Raw genomic sequence first — 26,480 nt, 5'->3', positions numbered from 1 at the left:
CTTTTATTATTTGTGACCCTTTATCATACTTGGTTTGGTATCTGGCATAGGAGAATTCTACCCTGTTTTTACTTGCCTTTGTTCCTTTTGCTTTTCCTTCATTTTCCTTTCAAGAAGTGTGCGTAATGAGACCAACAGTAGTTAGAACAGAGATGCACATTAAGGCTGCATGATGGCATTTGCTGTATCTGTTGGTTAGTCTCCCTTTGCTCCTCCAGGTCTGCTCCCTATCCTCTCACTGCTCTGTTGCTCAGCTTTGTGCCTGGAGAAGGTCTCCTGCCTGCCCTGCCCTCTGGCCATCGGCCCCTGGAAATGGGAGAGTGAGAAGACAGAGCCATCAGGGCATATCTGTGGTTAATCCCTGCTTTCGCCAAAAACTGTGGTTGTATCCTTCCTCGACTGCAGCTCAGGCCTACCCTTTTCTTTTAGTCTAGAAGGATAAGGAATTTCTGCTTTTGCTGGTTGCTTGGTGTCTTGGTACCCACTGTTTTCCCTTAACCCTGTCCACTGTTTTATAAATAGTTTCTTTCTTTCTTTTTCAGTTTTTGGCCAGGGTTGGGTTTGAACCCACCACCTCTGGCATATGAGGCTGGTGCCCTTCTCCTTTGAGCCACTGGTGCCGCCCTGTAAGTAGTTTCTTTATTCAGGTTTCTTTGGTTGAATCATCTGAGATAAATTCTGTTTGGTGCTATGATCTTAACCTAGACATAATATATTCTTAGAAGTGCCCTGTTATGCCCCTGAATCTCCTTTTCTTCCTCCACAGTAGAAGAGGATTGGTCAGACTCACTACCTCCAAGTTTCTTTCTAGATTTGAGAGTTTATAGAGTTATCACTAGAATCTAGAACAATCTTGATAAATTGCAGAGGTTTTCACTTGTAACCAAGATAAATTTTAATTAAGAAAAGGTATAGAGAAATGGGCTTTGAGAAGATAAACAAATTAGAGAAATACTAGGTAATAAATGCCTGGCTGTATGTAAAGACATCAACAAAAGGATTGAGTGAGCAAAGCATTATGTCGCCCAGGGTATAAGCAGGGTATGAATGGTGTACAGCCCCTAGAGATACTTGTCTCTGCATTTGCCAGGGCTGGGTGCTGTGAGTTAATTCAGCTCAGTAGCTTAAAAGATGGGAACTTAAATGAAAAGAAAACTAAAGTTAGATTGGAAGTGGAAAGTGACTAATAGGTTAATTTATTCTTTCCTTCCTCCCCTCCTCCATTTGTTAAGAGCATTAGATAGATGTCCCTCATTCATACGAAGAGACATCTCAGGTTCCTATGTGCTGGAAATGAATTATGTTGAGCAAGTTGTATCTCAGTTAATCATGCATGTAATCTTGGATGTAAATTACATGGTCAGCAATTTCCATGTGTTAACGGGTTTGTTGCTGCTGGTGTTGAGGAGTCTTAAAAACATATTCTTTTCATTCTTGTCACTTCCCTACTGTGATTGCTTGGACACTGAACAGTGACTGGCATATAACAGGTTTTCCATGAATATCTCTAGTGGAACAAATGTCTAGTTAAATACGGAAATGGGAGCTAATATAAGAAGAAACCAATCCTGAAGGGATGGTAAGGGCATTCGCTTTCTAGGTTTGAACCTGCAATCTACTTGCCAGGAAATGATGTAAGAACACGTAGTCTTCAGGAATTCTGCATATTTTAAGAAGAAATCTCAAGCACAAACCTGTATACAGAAGAGTTCCTCACATCACTGGAAGCTAAGCTGGCTGTGGTCCATGCTAGACAAGGGGGGTGTGGGCAGAAATTCATATGCCTCCTTGGTGGATAATTTGCAAAGAGAGAGTCACCTACAGAAGGAAAACCTAGGGCTGAGTCTACATGTTTCCCAAACATTGGTTTCAAAGCAGAATATTCTGTTCTTTTAGTTAGAAGATGACCACATTTTGATATCAAACCTTTTCAATTGCCTTTAGGTGGCAAAGGCCAGAGCATGGTGCTTATTTCTAAAGCATGTCTTTTGAAGTTGCTATCTTGGTTTCATAATTTGATCACAAGGAGAAATTGGACAGGTAACAGGGTCTAGGATGGAAATATATCTGTATAAAAAATAAAAATGGCTAACTCTGACTCCCAGCCTCATCGCTAATTAGCTACCAGTTTTATGCAAGTCATTTAACTTCTCTGACTTTAAATTTTCTCATTACCTCCCATTGAGAAACACATTTCTGTTTTAAAAACATTTCATGTATATTGCTAACCTGTACTTGGAAGGGAATGGTCACTTCTTTGACCATCATGACTTCCCTGAGAAGTATGTGGTGTCAGATCGATCATGATAGGAACACAGCCTATGTTGAATAAATTTTAGTTGCCTATTTCCTAACATACAGAATAATAATCATTAAATAGATGAGAAAGTCAAGGTTTAGAAATGTTAATTAACTTAGTTAAGAAACAGTTGTATTAGGTCCAGCCTTTATAACAGGATGTCTTTACTTGCTCACTCTGTGTTCGGTTTCATTTTATTGCCATATATTTGATAAGGTTTATAAATATCGGTATAATTATTATTCTGTAAGTTTTGAAATGGGCAACTAAAATTCATTCAACATAGGCTGTATTCCTAGGTTCTTCTTGCTAGAAGGATAATTTTTATTACTGAATGAAAGGTAAGTCATTTGATTTTTCTCTTTCCTACCTCCCCCCAAACCTCAGCTTTGCTATCTGGAAAGAACTCAATATTTAAGTTCCACAACAAATACGCCTTGAGACCACACACTTGGAACAGTCAGAATGGGTTTGGTGAGGCATGCTAATCAAGAGAGGAAAGCAGCACAATTCATTTCTGAATTGGTTATCAAATTCTTCTTGTAAGTGACACGATTGAAACTGCCAATTGGCTTTGCAACCTGCTGAGTCTGTGTTTCTCCATCTGTGAAAGCTCAGCAAATGAGACCTTCTCAGCAAAGCAAGAGGGTTTCACCAGCAAGAAATTTGATGAGGTGTTGCACCCTGTGGCCAACCATTTCTCAAGAGATCTTTTTCTGTTTTACCTATTGAATTGTGTTATAATTGACAGGCAGCTTCACTCATTACTCAGATTTCCTTCATGTTATCGCCTTAGCAAATCTGGTCACCACAATACATTTTAAAAACAGTCATATTACAAGTATGAAATCATTCAACACTAGAGCTTGCAGGGACACAAGAGGTCATTTAGCTAAAGGCCCTTCTCTTAAGAACAGCCGTTCAGTTTTCCTGTGTTGAACCCTTATCAGGTAGACTCAAGAACGCTTCTCTTCATCTCTGCTAAAATATTTTGCAAGAAGTTCTTCCCAATTGTTTTCTATCCTGCCATTCAAAATTGTTGGCTCTCTACACTATAAAATGATGCCTTGAATTACATGATGCTATACTAAAAGTTATAACAAAGCTTCATTTTATTTAAGTAGGAGGAGTTGTATAGGCAATTTTAGCATTGTAAGATGAGTAGAGGCAATGTTTTCTGCCTTCTGCAGGTGAGGGCATTTCATGGAGTCCTATCAATGCTTGGCAGTGCAGAGTTGAAATTTCTCCACTTAGATTCAATCTTGGGATAGTCTTCTACTCTTTTAAGTCTTTTGTGAAGATGTTCTGAGGAGTATGATGTGTTTAACATTTGTGTAGGAAGCAGAGACAATTAAAAAAAATGATAGATGCTTAATTTTTTTTTTCTTTTGGGTGTTTTTGTTCCTTGCAGACATTATGTCTGTTTCAAACACACATTTCTAATAACAGAATAGCTACAGCTACATGAATAAACACATTGTCCAGCTAAGGGAACTCTATTCAGACTGCTGAAAACAGAGCCAAGTTAAACAATAGGTGCATAGAACCAGTAGAATGGCATTTTGCCACTTAATGAATTACAAGAAACAGGTGTAAGTTTTATTGAAAAGGACACATAGCCTGAACTTGGCCCATTTATCAAGGATTTGCAAAAAGATTTTAAATTCACTATTTAGGGAAAGGCCACAAATTCATTCATATGTATACAATTGATGACCCCATCATATGATTTGATGGATTTTGTCATTGAAAGATACACTTAATGCTTTCTCCAGGCTTGGGCTGGGAAAATTGGAAATTTAGTTAGCATCGACTTATTGGTTAGCACCATATCATGACATAAGGTCATTCCTTTGACTTGTGATTTATTAACTATTTTTTTAGAACATGGTAGAGTGGGGGTTGTTGTTCATTAATGGTGATTACTAGTAATTATCAGCTCCTTGGGGTCAAGTTTCTGCTTACACTATCTCCTACAGTTCCTAGTATAGTGCTAACAGGGCAAGTACTTCATCATGCTTAACTTGTTGCACAAGCGCATTCTCAGTAGCAGCTCTTCCTAAAGAGGCTTGCACAGAATCCAGTCTTCTGCCTCCACATAGGTATGAAGTAATGGTAGTTTTAGGCCTGGAAAGGATGGAGACAAAGCAAAGGCATGAGATTTTGTGAGGAGGAGGAGAGGAACTAACAGATGGGGATCAGTGAGGTGAGGAATAAGCAAGGGGAGATCACTCTGTCATCTGTGGTAAGTAAAAAGCCAGAATAAAGCAAGTGTTTACAAGGCTGCAGTATCATATTTAGTCCAACTCCAGAGCTATAGAAGGTGAACTTCTCTGATTTTAGGATTAGAAACAGCTGAAGGATAGGCAATGCTGAAAGAATACTATCAAACATTTCTTAGAAACAAATTGGCCAACTCTTGGCTGCAGTACCTGGGAGCCCATGCAAAGCATGTATTGGGAGCTTATACAGAACACATCCAATGCCCTAGCAGCTGTTTTTGAGTAGGATCAAAGTTGACTGTAATTACTCTGAAGCTGTGTTATCTGTCTCAACTTGAGACATGCTAACAACCACTTTTAACTGGAAAATACAGCCTCCTTGCTGTGGAAATCTGTTAAATCCTAGTCTATGAGAAGAAGGTAAGGAGGGAGGAGAGGAGCACTTGTCAGTTCTAATGAGATTTAGCCATGCTGTGACATTCCCTGGGATAGCTGATATCAGCAAGGGGACACCTGAAAATTCTAGCCACCTCCCTCTTGGCTACACATCTAGCTGAAGAGCCCCAAGCTGTGTCCAGCTGTGGAGTCAGCATTTTCTCCTGCGGTTGGTAGGTTGGCAAACTTGACAGAGAGGCCTTTCTTGAACTGAGAATGAAGGGATGGCTTCTAGGTCAATGGGGTTTAGCTTGGATTCAGCTGTGATATCCACAGACTCATTGACTATTTGACAGAGAAGCTGTAAGTGAGGCAAGTGATTCACGAAGGCTGGCCTGTCCAAGGAACTTCAGTGGAATTGATGGCGGGGCCACCACACTACTCAGAGAAGGCATGGACGAAGAACATGGAATTAGCCTGCTGGTTTTAGAATGATCATGATATATCCATCGAAAATGGCATTTCTGTGATTGAGCAAGTGGTATGTGTGTGCACATAAGAACAAACCCATCAGGGTCCTTAGGAATAATAATTGTAGATATTTATTACTTGATATGTGCCTAAACTGTTTCAAAGAGGAATTACTTAGTTCATCTTCATAAAATATTATGAAGTAGGAACTATTGTTACTTTGACTTGTAAGATGAGATAACTGAGGCATGGAGTGGTTAATTAATTTGCCTGCTGTTGTCTCAGCCTCTTTCATGCTGCTGTAACAGAATACCTGAGACTGGGTTATTTTTAATGAACTAAAATTTATTGGTTTATTGTCCTGAAGACTGGGAAGTCCAAGATCAAGGGATGTGCATCTGGCAAGGGCCTTCTTGCTGTGTCCTGCCAAGGCAGAAAGGTGAAGAGAGGAAGAGAGGGCCAAATTTACTTTTATAACAAACCCACTCTTGTAATAGTGACATTAATCTATTTACGAGGGCAGAGCCTTTCTGACCTAATCACCTCTTAAAGGTCCCACTTCCCAACACTGTTATGTTGGGGATTAAGTTTCCAACACACAAACTTTGAGAGACACATCCAAACTACAGCAATTGTCAACTGGCTGAGAAAGAGATGAGCTGGACAGGCTGGCTTCATGCTACCAGTGATTATCAGGAAAATTGTGTAAACAGGTTGGGCAAGAGAAAAATGTGTGGAAGGATATTTTCTTTGCAATGCAGTTCAGAATTGGGGGTAGGTATCACACACAGAGCTAAGACCCATGTGACTGTGTAAGCATTCGAGGAAAAGAGTATTTCAGAGAGAAGACAATTTAACCTCAAATGACTTAAGAATAAGTCACTCCCCACTAGAAGGCTGGGGAGGCTGTGAGCATTCCTGTCCTTGCCATTGACTAAATCTGCCTATTTCTAACTTGTTAGAAAATCTTAAGTTCATGGCTTCCCCTTTTCTAGTTGTCGCCTTTAAAAATAGAGGCATGAGGCTTTTGTTAGTCATTTAGTGTCTGCAGAGCCCTTGGCATTCTAGTAGGAGTGGGCAATGAAGATTGACCTCACTTTCTTATTCTTTTTTGCTTTGTGTTTAATGTATACAGTAACCAGCAAAATCATCTGTCCAGTTAGCTGAATATAGCTAGGATTTGAAACATCAATAATAATGACATCAGACCTAAGGATCCATATTAAAATAACCTCCACTATCACAATTCTACCTTTTTTGGTTGAGTATTAAAATAATATCTCTTTCCTATATCCTTGATTTATATCCCCAATTTTAAGCCCCATTAAAAATATTTTTTAAGAGAAAGAGACAAAAGAGGATTCGAGTTAGTACTTTCAAGCAGTGACTGCTAATGATAGGAAATGTGGAGTCATGTCACTTTCAGTAGAGAAGAGATATAGGCACTGTTGTTGGATGTGTGTCTTAGCCTGGAGAAGAGACACCTGGTCAGTGACAGACAGATTCCTTATGGCTGTTAAAGAGAGTCCTGAGCCTTTTCTGGAGTTTACCTTGAACTTCTCATAGAGAGATGTTATTACTTAGCTATTTCTTAATATAGTATCTCACTTCTAAATTATCAAAAGGGAGAGGTTTAAGATTATTTTTAGTAACATGAACTATAATGTGAAAAATAATGAGGACCTAGGGCTATTGAAAGGCTGTTTTCAATTTCAGTTAACACCTAGGCATGCCTGGTTATAGCACAGCGGCCAAGGGCAAACTTCTAACTTTGAAATACAGCATCCCAGATGACACAGTGGTCCTAAGCCTTCAAAACTGTTAACACCTTTAAGGTCCTTATAGAACTACGTATAGTTGCCACCTGCCTTTTAGGGTTAGCTCTCTGGTGAAAAGTATTGAACTTTTTGGGGCTAGATCTTTGGCATCATCCAAGGAAATGGATCTAGAAAAAACTGTCATCAAGGGCCCACTCTTAGTTCATATTTTACTGATTTGAGTAGTTTTCTTTCTTTCAATATTCAAATTAGCACTGTAAAATTAAGGAAGGGCATTGTTTTAGTTTAAGTATCCTGGTCATTCTGACAACCATGCTTCCAGCAGTATCCAAAGAGGCTGCTGTGTGCCCACGCATTGGCCTAGGTAGGCACTTCATGGGCACCAAACTTGCAAGGAGTAATTAACAAAAAGGAGTTGGTGAACTGGAGCTGTTCGTGCACGGTAAGGCCAATATAACAGTCTGTGGATGTAGAGCAGATATGAGTCTTAGGAGGGATTATGCATTTAACAATTTTCTTCATTTTAGTAACTCAACTTTAGATTTTAATTTCTGACTACAAGCTTCATTCTGCTGGGCTAGTGGAAAGAAACCTTAACCTCAGTTCTTCCTGGGGTTTCCCCATGTCTCCCCAGGATTGTGTCACATTCTGGATCTTGTGCAATGTCAAGACACTGAGTTAGTGTGCTGTCAGATCCTCCCCCACCTGTCTACATCCACTGTTTCTGTCTTCTTCTCCCTTTGAGAATGGTGACTTTCTGCCATTCCTGGGCTCAGCTTGGGCAGGGAGATCTTGGGTAAAGTGTCTGTGGTCCCATTGGCCTGTGTGTACACTATAGCCAATTCTCTTACTTCTCTGAGGTCTACCATCTGGTGGTGGCATTAGGAGTTGAGGCATAGAGTCCTCTCTGCTCCTTGACCTACCTTTCTCTCCCTCTGACTCCAGGGGTGGTCTCTTGAAGGTCAGCCTAAATCATACTCTGTTTCAAGTTTCTCTAAGAGCCTACCTTATCTTGAGGACTTTTGTTTAACAGATAGCAGAAAGACTAGTGGAGATAGTTCTACCTGTTTCTCTGACACATTCTTCCCTTAGGGCAGTGAAGAACATCGGCAAATCATGAGAACGTGGTGGGTGGAAGGTAGGAGAGGGTAGAAAGAAGTGAAAATGGATAATACCAGAAAGAGAAAAAAAAGATCATCTCAAAATATTATCCCTCACTGACCCTGTGGATGTAAAGATACTTGCTCATCAAAATGCCAGCAAGGGGAGGGGGCCAAGGAGTATAGGAAGAAAGGACAGTCCAACTTATACGGGATTGAGAGAGTCTCTGGTATATTTTAAGATGTAGCTGTGAATTCTCAATAGTGCTGCCTTAAAATTGAATGGAATACAAATGAGGAAATCTTGTAAATGAACTGTTAGGATTGGACAGCCCCATGGTACAGTGGCAAATGATCAAATGGCTTGTAAGGCAATTGGAATGTAGGATATTTTTGTTGGGGGAAAAGGTAGGTAGAAGAAATAGATAAAATTTCTCTAAATAATTTCTTCTACATTGTACAAGTAGAAGCATTGACTCTAGATATTAGTGCTAGGAAAGCTTGTTGGAGAGCATGTGTTATAGTTCCATTGTCTAATTTTTTAAGGGTTAAAAGCTTCGCTCCAAATTCTCTAGTCCATGGTGCTAATGGAACTAAGGCCATTTGTTGGAATCCCTGTCCACTGTGCTCCTAGGATGTTCTATACACTGCAAACTTGTTTAAGAATTTGATTATTTCAAAGACAAAGAAACACTATAAAAGGGCATTTTCATCCATGCCAATACAACCATTTTAACAGGTTTCAAGGACAAAACCCTTTGTCAATAACTGTTCCCTGGCAGTTTATTTCCAGGAACTGAAGATGTCATCTAAGGACTCGGACTGCATGCAGTGAATCACCATTGTGTTCTTAGACTCAGAGGCCCAGGCCAGCTGCATGGCCAGATGGCCCAGTAGTCCCACAGATCCTGCCCTTTTGACCTGAGATGATGAGAAGCAAACCAGAGAGAGAAAAAGAGAAATTATAGCCAGTGGCTGCTGCAACTCCAGCTGTTGATCCTATTCCAGACATGAGCACAATGATGATCTGGCTGCCAAAAGAATAACACATATTTTAGCTGGAGAGAGCTGCCAAGGAGCTGACAGTTTGCTTCAATATGTGTGTGTTGTCTCATGAGCATCCAGAAGAAGAATGAAGCTCAGTTTAATTTTTTTCTTCATTAGTATTTGAAGGGAGGATGCTGTGTTTGTTTGTTACGACTTTGCTACTCCAAGTGTGATTCAAGGACGAGCAGTGTTGGTGCTGCTCGTGGCAGGTTAGAAATGTAGCATCTCAGGCCTCATCTTAAAACCAGTGACTGAGATTCTGCATTTCAAAAAGATCCCCAGGTGATTCATATGAAACCTTATAATTAGGAAGCATAGTCAAAAGCAAACAATGTTAGGTCCTAGTACTGGATAAACAGGGCTGGCTACAAAGCTCAGCTGTGGCAGGTGTTAGGCAAGGCCAAGACCAGACTGAGGCAAGAGACCCAGATTCTAGACCCAGTTCCTCCACTACCCTCTGTGTGGCCCTGGGGAAATCATTCCTTCTCTTTAGGCCTTGATTTACTCTTTTTTAAAATGGAGAGGATAATAACTGATTGTTTAACCCAGGGCTGTGATCAAATGAAATACTGTATTGGAAAAATGGTCTTCAAAGTCTAATGCACTTTTCAAGGGCAAAGGACTGAAAATTGTAGTAGTTAAGATTGACCTAAAATTGAATGTGAGCTTTTTGACTTTTGAAATGAGTGGTACAACCATTCTAAGTCAACTACGAAGAAGACGTACGTGACAGGCAAGAGCAGAAAGCAGCTCTGAGCCACTTTGCTCAGAGATAAGCAGAGGGTTTGGCTGTACTACTGGTTACAGGAAGGCACGATTTGTGAAGTTAACTGTAGTTCTCAACTTGAGCTGTTCATTGCAACTCCCTGGGAATCTTAAAAATATTGTTGCTTGGGTACCAATGCAAACCAATTGAATCATAACTACCAAGAGATTCTAATGTGCATCCAGGGTTGAGAACCACAGATAAAAGTGCTTGATTGGAACAAGTTACTTTGTACAAACAATTGAACATTTCTTGTCATCGCCAACCATAGAATAAAACCAGGGCAGGAAAATACTTCTGTTTTCTCTCCTCATATTTTAAAAACCTTAAAGTAATTCATTTTAGAATCTGCTGAGTTTTTTTTCCTCCCCTTGGTCTGTCTGACGAAGTTGGTGTATTTTAAAGAGGATAATCCTCTCAATTTTCAGCACCAGAACTCTGCACACAGGAATGTTTCAGGTGTTCTATTATGATGTATTAAAGTCAAGTGAGGCATTTACAGTGCTGGTTTATTTGGCTTTGTAAATGGAGCCTATTTAAAGAGGGTTTCAGAGAACCAAGGAATAGGTACTTGGACTCAAGGGACACCCAGGCAAAAAAGAAAAAGAAAATATATTGGTTAGGGGAAGGCTGATGACCATGAGTCAGGAAGGAAGGAAGACTCAGGTGCTTAAAGATTGCTCAGCAGCAGACTCAGTAAGTTCTTTGGAGCCAGGTAAGCTAGGTCACCCAGACATGGACTGGGTCCATGCCTCTTCACCACAGGGACCACCTCTTTTCTGACTAGGGCTGTCTCTTAGCTAAGGATGTGACTGTCCCCTCTCTTATTGTTCCTGAGCAATGTGGTCTGAAAGTCTGCATCTTTTTAGTGTAAGCAAATTCCTTCACACGGGAGTGGTCTGCTAAGGGGAACACTGAGTATAATGGCTGTATTGTACATACCTCCTAAAATGCTTTGTGTTCTGAGGCACGAAGTGTGGGGACACTGTGTGATGTGTCATCCGCTGTCTCACATATGCACAGAGACTGACCTCATCCAAGTTCCTTTTCCTCAACGGCCTCAGCCTCTCCCTCAAAATACCCAATTGACCCCAAGAATCTACTTGGCCACTTCTGGCGATTAGCATTAGTTTGTTCTGCTGTCAGGCGATCTCATTCCTTTGCTCATCAACCTCATTCTTTTACACCTTGCTGGTCAAGTATCAGGTACCTCAGAACCATCCTATGAGATTGAACTGGTTCCTTTCAGAACTGGCACAGAACACACTGGGCTTAGCTTGCCTAAAGCAGATGCAGCACATAACTCCTTTCCTACTAAGGGTTAACTTGGTCTCTCCCACATGTCTTCTCATGGGAATATCTCACTGGCTATCATGAAAACAGTGGGACTTGGGAGAGAAGTTTCCTTTGAAATCATCTTTAATAGAACACATTTACTAGTAAAGCAAAAGAGAGCTATAGCTTTGTTTCCTCTGTAATTTCTACCCTGAAAAGAGACAAGAAAATTTGATAACTAAGCAGCAATTTTAGGGGTTGTCTAAAAATGGAGAATATCATTAGCACTAAATTGCTAATGCATTTATTAGCTGTTACTATTTACAAAATGTCTGGCATTTTCCAAGTGTCCAAGAGATTTAATAATGACATGACAAAGGAAGCAAGTTTCTTTTATATTTCCCTTATCTTCTTACCTCTTTTTCAGTTTTGAAGAAAAGTGTTATGGCAACTGGGAAAGACAAACCCTCTGGAATCAGGAGAGGTTTATCTCCCAGTCAGGCCTCTACGTTACTGCCACACAGTTTGCGATAAAGAAAAGATCATTGTATCTACCAACTGAAGCTTAAATGTAATAATGTCTTTGGCTTTATGAGTAGTTTTCAGTATTTTAAGCACCCAGGACACAAAAGATTTTTCTTTTCTCATGTACTATTTATACAATTATGTCTCTGAATCCCTGACCTACAACCTTTGTTGGGAAATAAAAACCAAAACAAAAACCTTCTCATCCTATGAGATTGAAATATATATTTATTTTAATGTAATATTTTGGTTTGGGAAACTGTCAGCCAAGTGTCCTGGTCTCTAGTATAATTCTGTCCATTCCTTGGGATCTGTGGCTTGCTCTTGGTGGTCTTTGAGGAGGTGTTCCAATTATAGTGGTGGCAAAGTGCTCCAGAGGGAGAATCTTGATAGCTTAACCTTGCTAAGATGATAATTTAGTTCTTCAACAATGGCCTGGACAGTGAACAGATATAGGGTATTTTTACTTGTCTCTTTTGTTTATTTAATTTATAGCCCAATTCCAAATATTTGCTTCCCATCTCTCTACCTCTTGCCATTGTTCTCTGGAAGGTCAGCAAGCCAGTGCAATTTTTGTGGACCAGAGAATCAGATACTGGTTCTTTCTGGTTTTGATCTGGCAGAAGGTGAAGAGATGAGTTCTCAAGTAGGATGGGGGTCACAAGAACCCTGCTAGAGGTTTCCGGGTACATTATTTGGGAGGAAGAAAGCTGTCTTAGAAGGGCATGACAAGATTTGATTTCTGAAGAGTGGTAATTAATTGACTTCTCTTTAGTTTTTAAAAAGCAGGATATTCCTGCCCAGCTGTATTACACTTGTGGTGTTATTGGGTGTTCTCCCTGATACTGTGCTAGTGTGATTCATACTCTTCAAATAACAGCTAAGCTTCCTTCCTTCCTGATTGAACTCTTTAGGCTAGGTGATCTGTTTGATGGCCTGAAAATTCACTAAATACACAGCTTAGGCAATGAAACTGTAAAATGTACTTAAGAATAATTCCTGTTCATCACCCAAAACTTCCACAGAAATTTTTATTTAAGTCCATAAGTAGAGCTGTCATTTTCATGGGCCCTTTTGTGTGAGAGAAATAGTGAGTACCTCACGTGTCTTTCACTTCCCATTAGAAAGTGCTGACATTCTAATTTCTTGTAATCTTGTTACTCTATAGGACTTCTATAAAGGTACTTCTTATTTTTCCTTTCTGTCACTACATATTTTTTTAAAAACATTTACAAGGTGATAGATATCAAGGCCAATGAACCCCAACTTAGGTCTTTAATCTTTTCATGGTGGAGTTCTAAGATCATTACAACCACCAGCAGAGAGCTCTGTGATTTGCCAAAATTCTGATCAGTAAGGAAAAGTTCTTTGCCCCCTCTGTTTCTATTATGGTTCCCCCCTCTCCTTGCTCTACTATACTTGTGAGCATAAAGCTTTAAGGGAATGAAAAGTGGCTCCTTGTCACCAAAATCTGGGGATCCCTATTTCTAGAGAAACAAAAAAGGCATAATGCTATCCTCAAAAAACTTTCTTGCGTTTTCAAAATCCTCCTTAAAATTTAAAAGTAAGCTATACATGGATATATTGTATAGTAATAAAGTCTGGGCTTTCAGTGGACCTATCACCTGAATAGTGTGCATTGTACTCATTAGGTAGTTTTCTTTTTCTTTTTTTTTTTTTTTCTTTTTTATATTGAACGGTAACTATGTACATTAATGCACTTCTGGGGTACAGTGTGGGGTTTTCACATGCAATCTGAAATACTTCCATCAACTGGTTAACACAGCCTTCATGTCATTTTCTCAGTTATTGCTTTAAAACATTCACATTCTACTCTTAGAAAGATTCACCTGTACCCCTATAAGGTAAACCTCAGAAGTAATCCCTCCAAACTCCCTCCCTCCACCCATTACCCCCTCCCTTCTCCCTCCCCCCTCCCCATATTCTTAGGCTATTTGGTTATAGCTTTCATATAAAAAGGTTTAAATTAGTTTCATAATAGGGGTGTGTACATTGGATATTTTTTCCTCCATTCTTGTGATACTTTGCTCAGAAGAACATTCTCCAGCTCCATCCATGTGAACATGAAGGATGTAAAGTCTCCATCCTTCTTAATGGCTGCATAGTATTCCATGGTGTACATATACCACAGTTTGTTGATCCATTCATGGATCGATGGGCACTTGGGCTTCTTCCATGACATTAGGTAGTTTTCATTGTCCACCCTTGTCCAACCTTTCCACCTTTGGAGTGAGTGTCTAGTGACTATTATTGTGCTCTGTATGACCATTCATTACCCATAGCTTAGCTCCTACTTATAAGTGAGAATACTTGGTATTTGATGTTCCATTTTGGAGTTGTTTCTCTTAGGATAAGGGCAACCAGTTCCATCCAAGTTGTTGTAAAAGATGTTATTTTATTCTTTTTTATGACTGAATATTCTTCCATGGTGTGTGTGTTGGGATGGGAGGTAAGTACACCTATAATCTACCTTCTTAGCTAATTTCTAGTATATAATGCAATATTGTAAATGTAGTCCTCACATGGTATGTAAGCTCTCTAGACTTATTTATCTTACATATCTGCAAATTTGTGCCCTACAATTTTTAAAAGTAAATTAATTAATACTCATTCAGACCATCTTTCTAAGTTGAAATTTGAGAGGGAGATGAAGAGGAAAGAACCAAAAATTCAGGGATTTAAGGAAATATCTTCCTCCATCTTATCTTTCTAAATATTCTTTATCTCCTGCTCTTGGTCCATCCTAAATACCTTCCTTTCTGGTTCAGTCACAATGCTTTGGGCTGTAGCTATTTGAAAATACTGATTCAGATGGCTTAACCATGGACAAAAGTTATTATTCCACATGATGATAATTTTAGAGGCAGGATGGGCTCCAGGCAGGATGTAGTTGAGGCTCTGATCCTCTTCCCTCTGATCCTCCAAGCTCTTCCCCTCTCTGACTTGGTTCATATGGCAAGATGGCTGTAGTAGTTTCTTACAGGTGAAAGAGATGAGAACACTCCTCCCAAGAGCCCTCAACAAATCTTCCCCTATCTCATTAGCTGGAAAAAGTTCTCCTGCTCTCTTCTAAAGCAGCTATTTCAAATTGCCTTGTCTCAGAGCTTAGGTCTTCAAGTGGCTTCAGCCTGAGCAAAGCCAAACTCTTCCTTGGTCAAAAAAACAGGAGTCCTTGCTCTTGATGAGAAAATGTTGCAATGTGTCACCAGGACACTAGGTGGCACTATGCTTTTTTAGGAGACAAAGATCATAGCCAGCAACCTCTATGGTCCTTATTCCAAACTTAGTTCCCTTTAGTGATTGCCTGATCACTTCCTCAGCATTCAGACCCTGCTGAGTTGGGATCTAAAATCTCACAAGAATCTTTCAGGGGCAGGTCTCATAGTGCCCCCTGATTCCAGTTCCCATGGGGTGTGGGAGTCCCTCAGCCTGTTCCAATGGTGGAGTTCTGATTCTGGCAGGTGGAATTAAGATGGCTGTGCCTTAGGCCCCTGCTAAGACCTTCTCATGACCTTTCCACAATGGCACCATCCCTCCACCCCTCACTGAGACCTCCATACCAGTCACCAAACCTATGGCAAGTCCACTCCAACTGGCATTCAAATCTGGTTGCTATATACTATTCAAGTCTACCCAGTCTTCCAAGCTTTCCACTTAATGTGCAGCTTCCCCCAACAACTGAAAACTCCAGCAAGGCTTGTTCACATCCTGGACCTGGATGTGGGGGGCCAGCCAATTCCAGCCAGTCATAATGACTTTCCTAATTCATCAGGTTTGCACTGCTGGGATAACCACCTCCTTGCTGTGCTCCCTGAGCTATGACTGTGGGTAAGGTCCCCTTGCCAGGTGTGGCTGGGTTCTCTCTTTTCACCAGTCATTCCAGGAGAGCTCAGCTTAATGATCTTTGTGTATACCATGGAATACTATTCAGCCATTTAAAAAGATGGAGACTTTATATCTTTTGTATTAACCTGATGGAGATGGAACACATTCTTCTTAGTAAAGTATCACAAGAATGAAGAAGCAAGAATCCAATGTACTTAATTCTAATATGAAGACAGCAGAGGACCTAATATGAGGGGGAGGTAGGGAAATGAGGGAGCAGAGAGAGGGGAGGAGAGTGAGGGATTGGGGTCATGGTGTATGGCTCACCTCTTGGCAGCAGGATACAATTAATTATAAGAGGGACTTCATTTAACAAATGCAATCAGTGTAACCTGATTCTTTGTACTCTCAACGAATCCCAAACAACAACAACAAAAATAAATAAAAAAGTATCAGATACTTCTAGAAAAGTCACTAAAAAAAAAAAAAAAAAAAAAGCAGCTACTGACAACAGAAATGGAGTCATCCTGATTGGCTAGACATAAGGTCAGTAAAGAACCACCTGTGGGCCAAATCCACCAGTGGCCAATTTTTATATGACCTGCTAAAACGTGAAATAAAAATGTTTGAAAGGCTACAAAAAAGAAAAACAACAACAACAAAAAAAATTAAAGAAAACCAAAGAATATGTGACAGGTACTCATATTGCTGCCAACCCTAAAATGTTTTCTATCTGGCTCTTAACAGAAAAAGCTCACTGACGCCTGGATTAGATGAACTGGAATCTACCTCTGGAGCTGAGAATGGGGACTACCTCCCCCGAGTTGCATGGAGGGCAGAGTTGAAGCTCTGACAAAAAACTGATTTCTGTTAGAAGAAGAAAATGGATGCTGTTTGGATCAGTAGTCAGTTGGGTCCACAACACTTCCCATCACATCTCCATTTCTCTAAGATGTGGGGGGTGGGGGGGTCTACTTTGCCCAATTGAAGCATTGGCAATGATCTGTTAAGTACAAGCTCTGGAGATAACATTGCTGAGAATTTAGCTTCCTAGATGGGAAATATTTTTAATTTTGAATGGTTTGCTTTTATCTATTCAAAAACAGATTTCCAGGTAATGGTCAGCTCTTCTTTTTCCTCTGGAATTCTGAACAGAATGTTTTCAGACCATAGACATAAACACACACTCTTGGGCACAGACTTATAGACACATAAGCACACCGATGCTAGAAAAATGTAGAAAGAAAAACCCACCTGAGCTGCTTACTCAGAGATCATTCAACATCTAAAAGATTAAGCTTATTCACATTATTAACATGGCTTTTGAAGGGAAAAGCTCATTGTGGTCCCTGGCTCAGTTTTGGGTAAGCACAGGTTGTATTAGGAATAACTGAACCTGCATGTAACTGATAATACTTCTAATTAGACATGTGTGCTCTTTTCTGAGTGCTGTAGTATTCTTCCAAGTGTAATTGGACATTAACTATATCTGGAAACAAAGCAGACACTGTAAACACCCTTTGAAAGGGCTAGTCTTTGAATATTGTTTAAGTTTGTACTGAGGATTAGAATTCTCAAACATGAATAGCTGAATACTAATAAGCACTTATTTTCTGTAAGCCTGTTACTGACTTTGGCATATCATTCCATATTCTTCAGTGCTATAAATTCTTAAAACCAACATAGGACATCTTTATCACCCCCTCTGCATAGCTGGCCAAAGAGCAGTGAGAGGGATACATAGCCTGGCTGTGCTTCTAGAAATTGAGTTGGAATTCATTCTGCATATGCTTGATGGGGTAAGCAAGGACATGGTTTTCCTTGCCCTCAAGAAAGACTTTCAAGGAGGAAAGTAAATATTAAGTACTTTAAAGAGATTATTTATGAAGCAAAGCAGATTCTAGTTATTTATTCACTCATTCCGCACATAATTTTTTTGCTGCACCCATCCATGGCAGGCACTGAAGTTACACAGGGGAAGAAGTAGACAAGAGACAAGGGTCCCTGCTCCCAGACACTTTGCATTCTAGGAGGCTAGAAATACAATTTTGGAGTTGCACTCCATGATATTTAAAGTTATGGGATTGGATATGATGGTAAAGGAAGTGAATGCAGATAGGAAAGAGAGTTCAAAGAACTGGGCAGCACTCTTTGTGTTAGGGGAGGGAAGGAAGAGGAAGAGATGGACCAAGAACAGCTAGAGAGGATGGATGACACTCCGGAGAATGATGTATTCTGCAGGCCAAGTGGGATGCCTCAAAAAGGAGAAAAGACACAGATGCCTTGACACAGACAGGAACAGGTCAAGCACAAGGCAGGATGAGAATTAACCACTGAATTTTGTTACTTGGAGTTTATTGTTGATATTGGCAAGAGCAGTTTTGGTAGAGGGGTGGGGAGAGGAGACTTGACTGAAGTGTGTTTGAGAAAGAATGTAAGAAGAGAGAAATAAATGACAGACAATTGTCTGTTCTTTTTGTTCATTTGTTTGTGATACTAAAATTGTGGCTGTAATTAAAAGGTAGATGGTTGGATAAAAATGGTCTTCAGCTCGGTGCCTGTAGCACAGTAGTTATGGTGCTGGCCACATCACTAAGGCTGGTGGGTTCAAACCTGACCCGGGCCTGCTAAACAACAATGACAACTGCAACAAAAAAATAGCTGGGTGTTGTGGTGGGTGCCTATAGTCCCAGATACTTTGGAGGCTGAGGCAAGAAAATCTCTTAAGCCCAAGAGTTTAGGTTGCTGTGAGCTGTGATGCCATGGCAGTCTATTGAGGGTGGCTCTGTCTCAAAAAAAAAAAAAAAATTAGTCTTCAACAATATCACTAGGATTTTCTTTTTAAATCTGGGATCTTAGACGAAGAGTGTGTAACTTAGAATGTAACAGAGACTAAAAGAGCAGTAGTTAAACAAGATAGGAATTGCTTTCTCTCTTACTTTGTGATCTGAGTGAATGAATTCAAGAAGACCTGGATCTTTTGTGCTCTGATAGACTGAGCATGTGGCTTCCACATGTGATCTAAGACGTTTACTCTGACTTCCACCATGACTTCCACATTCCAACGGGCAGGAACAGGAAAGAGGGAAGAGCAAATTCTTATCTTTTTCAGGGTCTGAGCTTTAAGTTGTATGTCATGTTCTCCTATTGTCCAGAACCTATGCACATGGCCATACCTCAAAGCTGCAGGTGTGACTGAGAAATGTAGTTTTGGGGTACATAGTTATGTGTCCATCTTTGTATTACTAAAAGAGAAAAAGAAGGGCGATAGTGGGCAGGGGGACAAGTTACAACCTCTGCTACAAAGATTCATTCATTCATTCCTTGGAAACAACTGAACTGTCACCATGGAATAAGAACTTTATGCATTTTTTCCTGTGTAGTCAACAAATAATGAATGGTCTATAGTGCAGTAATTATATTAAATTCAATTTTTCTTCATTAGGAGTTAGCCATCAGGTCATGCTAATTATTTTCTGTGCTACCATGGCCATTTTCTTGTATCTTATACTTTGTATCTACCAATTGTGTAAAATTCTTGCTTTCTGCAAATGCATTTGTTTATAACACAGTCTACAAGATGTCTGACATAGTTATTTTTAAAATAAGATATAGCTTCTCTTGATTTTTCTGTCTCTATTTTCTCTTCCTCTTTTTAGTTTATCTAACAAGATTGTCTTTTCGACTTTTATTTGTTATGGACTAGAAAATACCTGTTGTTGCAGTGGGGAAGAACAGAAAATAGCTTGAAGGATTTGGGATTGCTTTACTTGGAGTCGTGATATCATTTCTTAAAAATTAGGAAGTTGTAATGTGAAGGGCAGGGACCTTAAATATTTTTAATGGTCAAAATAGAAAGAACTGGGTCAAAATTTCTGAGCATTTGGTTAAACAACAAAAAGGAATTCATAAAATGGAGCAGTTATTAACCGTGGAACAGCTTCCTAAGTCCAGCGTGGAGTTTCCATGTCTGTGGAATGCTGGCCAGGTCAACTTACATCTGCTCAAGTTGTAAACACGGAGGCTGGGCCCAGGAACCTTTGAATAGTCTTTTCAGCTATCTGATTACGAAACATTTTGATGAACTACCCAAAATTCCCAGGTGATTTTTACATCACTGTATGTGCTCTTGAACATTCCAAGTTCTTTAAATAAGGTTTATAAATCAACACTGACCCCGCAGATTAAAAAAATGTGCTTCAACAAATAAAGATGTAATGAAAAGATCAGAAACCACTAATTTGAGCTACTTCATTAAAAAAAATTATTTAATTTTTGATAATTCTTTACCTATGCCAAGTACTTAAAATGCTATTATTAATAAACTTTTTATTCTTTAAAGCAGTTTTAAGTTCATAGTAAAACTGACTGGGAAGTATGGAGAGTTCCCATATACCCCAGGTCCCCACACATTCATAACCTCTCCCACAATCTACATCCCCCACTGAAGTGTTGCATTTATTATAAGCAATGAACCTATATAGACACATCATTATCTTTCAAAGTTCACAATTTACATTAGGGCCATTCACTATTGCTATTATACTTTCTGTGGATTTGGGCAAGTACATTCACCATTGAAACTACTTTATTTTTAATGTTTTGTTGTCTTCAGTTACTTCATAATTATCTTGTTCATAATGATAAAAACTAGTAAACGTTCTTCAGGAAAACCAGTAAAAGTTTTGGAGAGCTGGAGGTGGTATTTTTTTTCTCACCTTCAGTACAGTAAAATAAATAACATTATTTAAAAAGTTATGTATTTTTACAACTGGACTTAGAATGTTCTGAATGGCACTCAGTTTTTCTGTTTTTGAGCCAAAAGAAAAAAAAGTTATCCACTATTTGTGCAAGGAAAAAAAATTAAGGCCTACAGAGGCCGACCATTGTGTAAGGTAATGCCATTAGCATTAGAAACCAGGTCTCCCAGCTCCTCCCTGTTGTTTTTTCCATAGCAGCAAACTGTCTCCCTCAAGATTTCTGTTGTGAAAAAGACAACTCTAAGGAAAAAGATTTGAGTAAGGTGAGAGAAATGATGGATCATCTCTGAAAGCCTTTTTAGTTTTGCTGAAGGATGTTATGATTTAGTGCACAGAAACAGAGCTCTGGTACTGCAGATTTTAATAGATGGTGTTGTTTGATTAAACTTACCTGTCTTCATAGACTTGTGGAGTGTTAGAGCCCAGGGTACTTTAGACTTCATTAAGTCTAGAACCTTCCAAATGATCTGAAGCCACACAACTCTTTTTTTCAAATGAAAGCTTCCAAAACCCACTATAAGAAATTCTTCCTATTTCCCATATGGTTATGATGGTTAATAAGTAGCAGTTCCAAATAGAGGTTTTCTCATTGAGGTGTAGACAGAAGGTGGATTTGACTCAATCCTCCATGTTCCCTCCCTGCAGTGACCCCTGGATCCTGGATCAGAGCACTGGGCTTTGTAGCAAGCAATTTAAAGACCAAAGGCTCAGTCTATTCTCATTTTACTTCTGAGGAAATTGAGGACATATATCCTTAAATAAATTCTTAAGAAAGGGTGTATGGAAGGTAAAAATTTGATCCTTTGTGAGTCTGAAAAATATTTTTATTTTGCCTCATATTTCACTAGGGTTATAGAAGTTGAAAATAACTTTCCTTCAAAACTTTGAAGACGTATCTTCATTGGCACAGAAGTCAGATGCCAATCTGAGTTTTTCATTCCTTTTGTGGGAACATATTTATTCTCTTCTTTCTGGACAGTTAGAATCTGATTGTAGTTTTTAAATATCCTTTTGCTACAACTTTGGCCTTTAACATTTGTAATTATTTGTGTCATGCATCACACACACACACATAAGTGGGTATGTGTTCATGGATGTATGTATTCCTAATCACCCTCCACACTGAAGTGTTAATGCTCCACTTAGTTCTTACTTTCCAGATCTTGTTTCACCTGTATATTTCTGCAGAGAAGCAAGGCACTCCCACAGTAGTCAACATTGTCAATCTCTGCCCCATCTCTACAGGTGAGAGCCCTGTTGCTGCTACTGCTCTAGGACCTATGGTGAAAAGTCACCTGGAGGTTTTAAATAATCTGTGGGTTCCTGGGCACAGAAAGGGCAGAGGCTGTGAAAACAGAAACAACCAGGAGCTGATTCTGAAGCTAAATATTAGCAAGAGAAATTCTTCCTATTTCTCCTACAGTAGTGATAGTTAATTTTATGTGTCAACTTGACTGGGCCATGGGATACCCAGGCATTTTGTCAAACGTTATTCTGGCTGTGAAGGTGTTTCTTTTATGAAGGTGTTTCTGGATGAGAAAGGGTTGATCCTTTCTCAAAGAACAGGGAATTCCTCTTCCTGATTGGAATGTCAAACTAGACCATCAGGTTTTCTCCTGCCATCTGATTAGAACTGAAACATTGGCCATTCCTGGGACTGGAACCTGTAGGCTTTTGAATTGGAACTATACCTTTGGCTCTCCTGGGTCTTGGGACTTGCTGCCTGCAGATCTTGGGACTTGTCAGCTCCCATAATCATGTGGGTAAATTCCTTATCACAAATCTCAATCTCTCTTCCCTACCCCACACCCCTATTGATTCTGTTTCTCTGGAGAACCTTGACTACACTAACCAATCTGACTTTTATTTTTTATTTTTTTTTTGTGAGACAGTCTCAAGTTGTCACTCTTGGTAGAGTGCTGTGACATCATGGCTCACAGCAACCTCAAATTCTTGGGCTTAAGCACTTCTTGTGCCTCAGCCTCCCAAGTACCTGGAACCACAGGCGCCTGCCACAATCTGACTTTTAATCTGTATGTTTTAATATCCATTTTGTTTCATTGAGTGAAGTTCTACTGAGTAATGCTTCATTTAGTTTAATACGCATTTGCCTTTAAAATATAAAGAAATAGACTACCGGCTTCACTCCTGGCATGCAAAGAGTTTAGCATTCACCATTCTATCCTAGTAACACTAAAGTGCTGAAAACACTGAAAAACCAACAACCCTTCTTAGATCCATCAGAAAAGTGAAGTCACAGGGCATAACACTGCTCCGAAAATAGGAGAGGCAGATCTGGCATATACAGAGAATCATAACTTGCTAGAGCAGAAATCTCTGAGTATGGCAATGAGTGCTGGGGGTTGTGGTAAAACTTGAACTGTAATGGATGAATTGCTGGAGGTCCAGAGGACTTAGTCATAGGTGAACTCCTATACTTTTGAGAATTTTACCTTCAGGAGCTCAATCAGGTCCTTACACTGAATTTGGAGAAAAATCCCCTTATGTTTCCAGCAGGGGCAGAGGAACAGGAACCATTTTGAAATATGCCATAACATTCTGTTCTTAACAAGGCTTCTCCTCAGGAGAAACTATTTCACCAGAGCCTCATTATTTGGGGAAATTGATAGCAGTGAATGCGTATATTAAAAAATGAGAAAGATCTAAAGTCAGTCTAAACTTTCATCTTAGGAAAGTAGAAAAAAAGAACAAATTAAATCCTAAGTAAGCAGAATAAAGAAAAAAATAAAAATTAGAACAGAGATCAATGAAATTGAAAATAGAAAATCAATAGAAAAAAATTAAAACCAAAACCTAGTTCTTCAAAAAGATAAATAATATTGGTGAACCTCTAGCTAGGCTAACTAAGAAAAGGGGTGAAGAAATATGCAAACATGCATTTTTAACGTATTAAATGAAAGAGACCATCACTAAGAATTTCATGGACTATACTAAAGAAATATTATGAACAATTTGATGCCCACAGATTTGATAACCTAGATGAAACAGATCAATTCTTTTTTTTTTTTTTAGTTTTTGGCCAGGGCCAGGTTTGAACCCGCCACCTCCGGTATAGAGGGTCGGTGCCTTGCTCCTTTGAGCCACGGGCACCGCCCCAGATCAATTCTTTAAAAGATACAATCTGCCAAAACTCATATATGAGGAAACAGACCATATGAATAAGACTCTATCTATTAGAAAATTGAACCAACAATAAATAATCTTCCAAAACAGAAAGCATCAGTGTTAGTTTTTAAGTGTTCATCATTTTATTTCTTATTAGGATGGAGTGGTGTGTTCTAAGCCAGAAGTCTGGCTTCTGGAAGCCAGAAGTCTATTTCTTTATATGTTAAAGGAAAATTCTTATTAAACTAAATAAGTCACTATTTAGCAGAATTTTAGTGAATGAAAAGAAAATCAATGTTAAAACATATAGATAAATGTCAGGTGATTAGTGTTAGTTAGGGTTCTGCCGAGAAACAGATGGGGAATTCTACCAAATATTTAGGAAGAAAGTATACCAATTCATATAATTCTATCAGACGATAGATCCAAAAGGAATATTTTCTAACTCATTCAATGAGGCTAGAATTACCTTAATACTCAAGCTAATCAAAAACATTACAAGAAAAGAAAACTATAGACCAGTATGTCTCATGAATATAAATTCAAAGTCCAATAAAAAGATTCACATAGAATACAACAAATGTATTTAAAGAATTATACACTATGACCAAGTGGGATTTACCCCAGGTATACAAGCCTGGTTCAGGATTTGAAAATCAATTAATATAACCCATTACATCAAGAGGCTAGAGAATAAAAATTGCATGATTATATCAATATGTGTAGAAAAATAATTTAAAAAATTCAAAATTTATTCATGATAAAAACTTAGCAAACTAGGCAGGGAAGAGAAACTTCTTCAATTTAATAAAGAACTCCAACAACAAACAATCTATAGTAACATCATACTTCATGGTGAGAAACTTGAAGCTTTTCCATTAACATCAGAAATAAGGCAAGGATGTCTCCTCTCATCACTGCTTTTCAACATCATACTAGAAGGCCTGGCTAATACTAGAAGAGAAAATATGAAAATAAAAGGTACACAGATTGGGAAAGAAGAAATAAAACCATTTTTATTGACAGATAACTTGAACATCTACATAGAAAACCTGAAAAAAAAATCAACCAGAAAAGAATTCTGGAATTATAGCAATTTTAGCAAGATTACAGGATACAGGGTTAAAATACAAAAGCCAATTGCTCTTCTGTATGCCAGCAATGAATAAGTGGAATTTGAAATTTAAAACACATTACCATTTACATTGGCACCTCAAGAAATGAAACACTTAGGTATAAATCTAACAAAATACATACAAGTTTTATATGAAACTAAAAACTTTTATGAAAAATATCAAAGAAGAATTAAATAAATGGGCAGATATTCTATGTTCAATGATAGGAAGACTCAATATTTTCAAGATGTCAATTCTTCCCAACTTAATAGGTTCAACACCATCCCAATGAAATATGACAAAGTTATCTTGTGGATATTGACAAACTGATTATATGGAGAGACAAAGACTCCAAAGAGTCAACTCAATATTGAAGGAGAAGAATGAAGTCAGAGGACTAACACTATCCAATTTCATGATTTAATAAAAAGGTACAGTAATCAAGATAATGTGGCATTAATGAAAGAATGGACAAATAGATCAGTATAATAGAATAAGAACTCAGGTATAAATCCACATAAATATAGTCAACTGATCTTTAACAAAGGAGCAAAGTCAATCCAATAGGACAATAGGATAGTCTTTGGCAGTCTTTTTAAGAAATAGTGCTTGAGAAACTAGATGTCCACATGCAAATGAACAAAAAACCCCACCTGAATCCAGACATATATCTAATACCCATCACAAAAAAATTAACCCCAAGTAAGTAATAGACCTAAATATAAAACATAAAACTGTAAAACTCCTAGAAGATAACATAGGAGAGAATTTAGATGATCTTGTGTATGACTTTTTAGAAACAACACTAAAGGAACACTCCATGAAAGAAATAATTGACAAGATATACTTCATTAAAATTAAAAACTGCTCTGTGAAAGAATACATTAAGAAAAATGAGAAGACAAGCCATATTCTGGGAGAAATATCTGCAAAGAGCACATCTGCTAAAAGGCTGCTATCCAAAAGAACTCTTAAAATTCAACAATGAGAAAATAAACAATCCAATTCAAAGTTTGGCAAAAAAAACTGAACAGATATCTCACCACAGAAGATATACAGATGACAAGTAAACATATGAAAAGACGTTCAGCATCATATTTCATTAGGGAGTTGCAAATTAAAACAATGAGAAACAACCACACACCGACTAGAATGGCCAAAATTGCAAACACTAACAACTCCAAATGCTATGAGAATGTAGAACAAAAGGAACTCTCATTCTTTGCTGGTGGGAATGCAAAATGGTACTTTGGGAAATAGTTTGGAGGTTTCTTACACAATTAAACATACTCTTACCATACAATTCAGCAATTGTGCTTTTTATTATTTACTAAAATGAATTTTACACTTATGTTCATATAAAAATCTACACATAAATGTTTAGAGCAGCTTCATTCATAATTGCCCCAAACTTGGAATCAACCAAGATTTTCTTTAGTAGGTAGGTGAGTAAGTAAACTATAGTATATACATAAAATGGAATATTATTCATTGCTCAAAGTAAATGAGCTATCATTCTCTAAAAAGGCATGGAGCTATATGCATTAAGGTTTGCACATTGCAAAATGAAAGAAATAAATTCAAAAATCCTACTTGGTTCCATCAAAGTGTAAAATTATGTTTTCTAGATCTTCAAAAAATGATGCTGGTATTTTAATGTGATTGCATGGAACCTATAAATCACTTTGGGCAGTACAGACATTTTAATAATGTTGATTCTGTTGATCCAACATTTTAATAATGTTGATTCTGTTATGTTTCCCTATTTACATCCT

The sequence above is a fragment of the Otolemur garnettii genome, unplaced genomic scaffold (assembly GCF_000181295.1).
Source record: "Otolemur garnettii isolate 467f Iridium unplaced genomic scaffold, OtoGar3 scaffold00013, whole genome shotgun sequence".
Lineage (NCBI taxonomy): Eukaryota > Metazoa > Chordata > Mammalia > Primates > Galagidae > Otolemur > Otolemur garnettii.
This window is presented reverse-complemented; position numbering follows the sequence as displayed.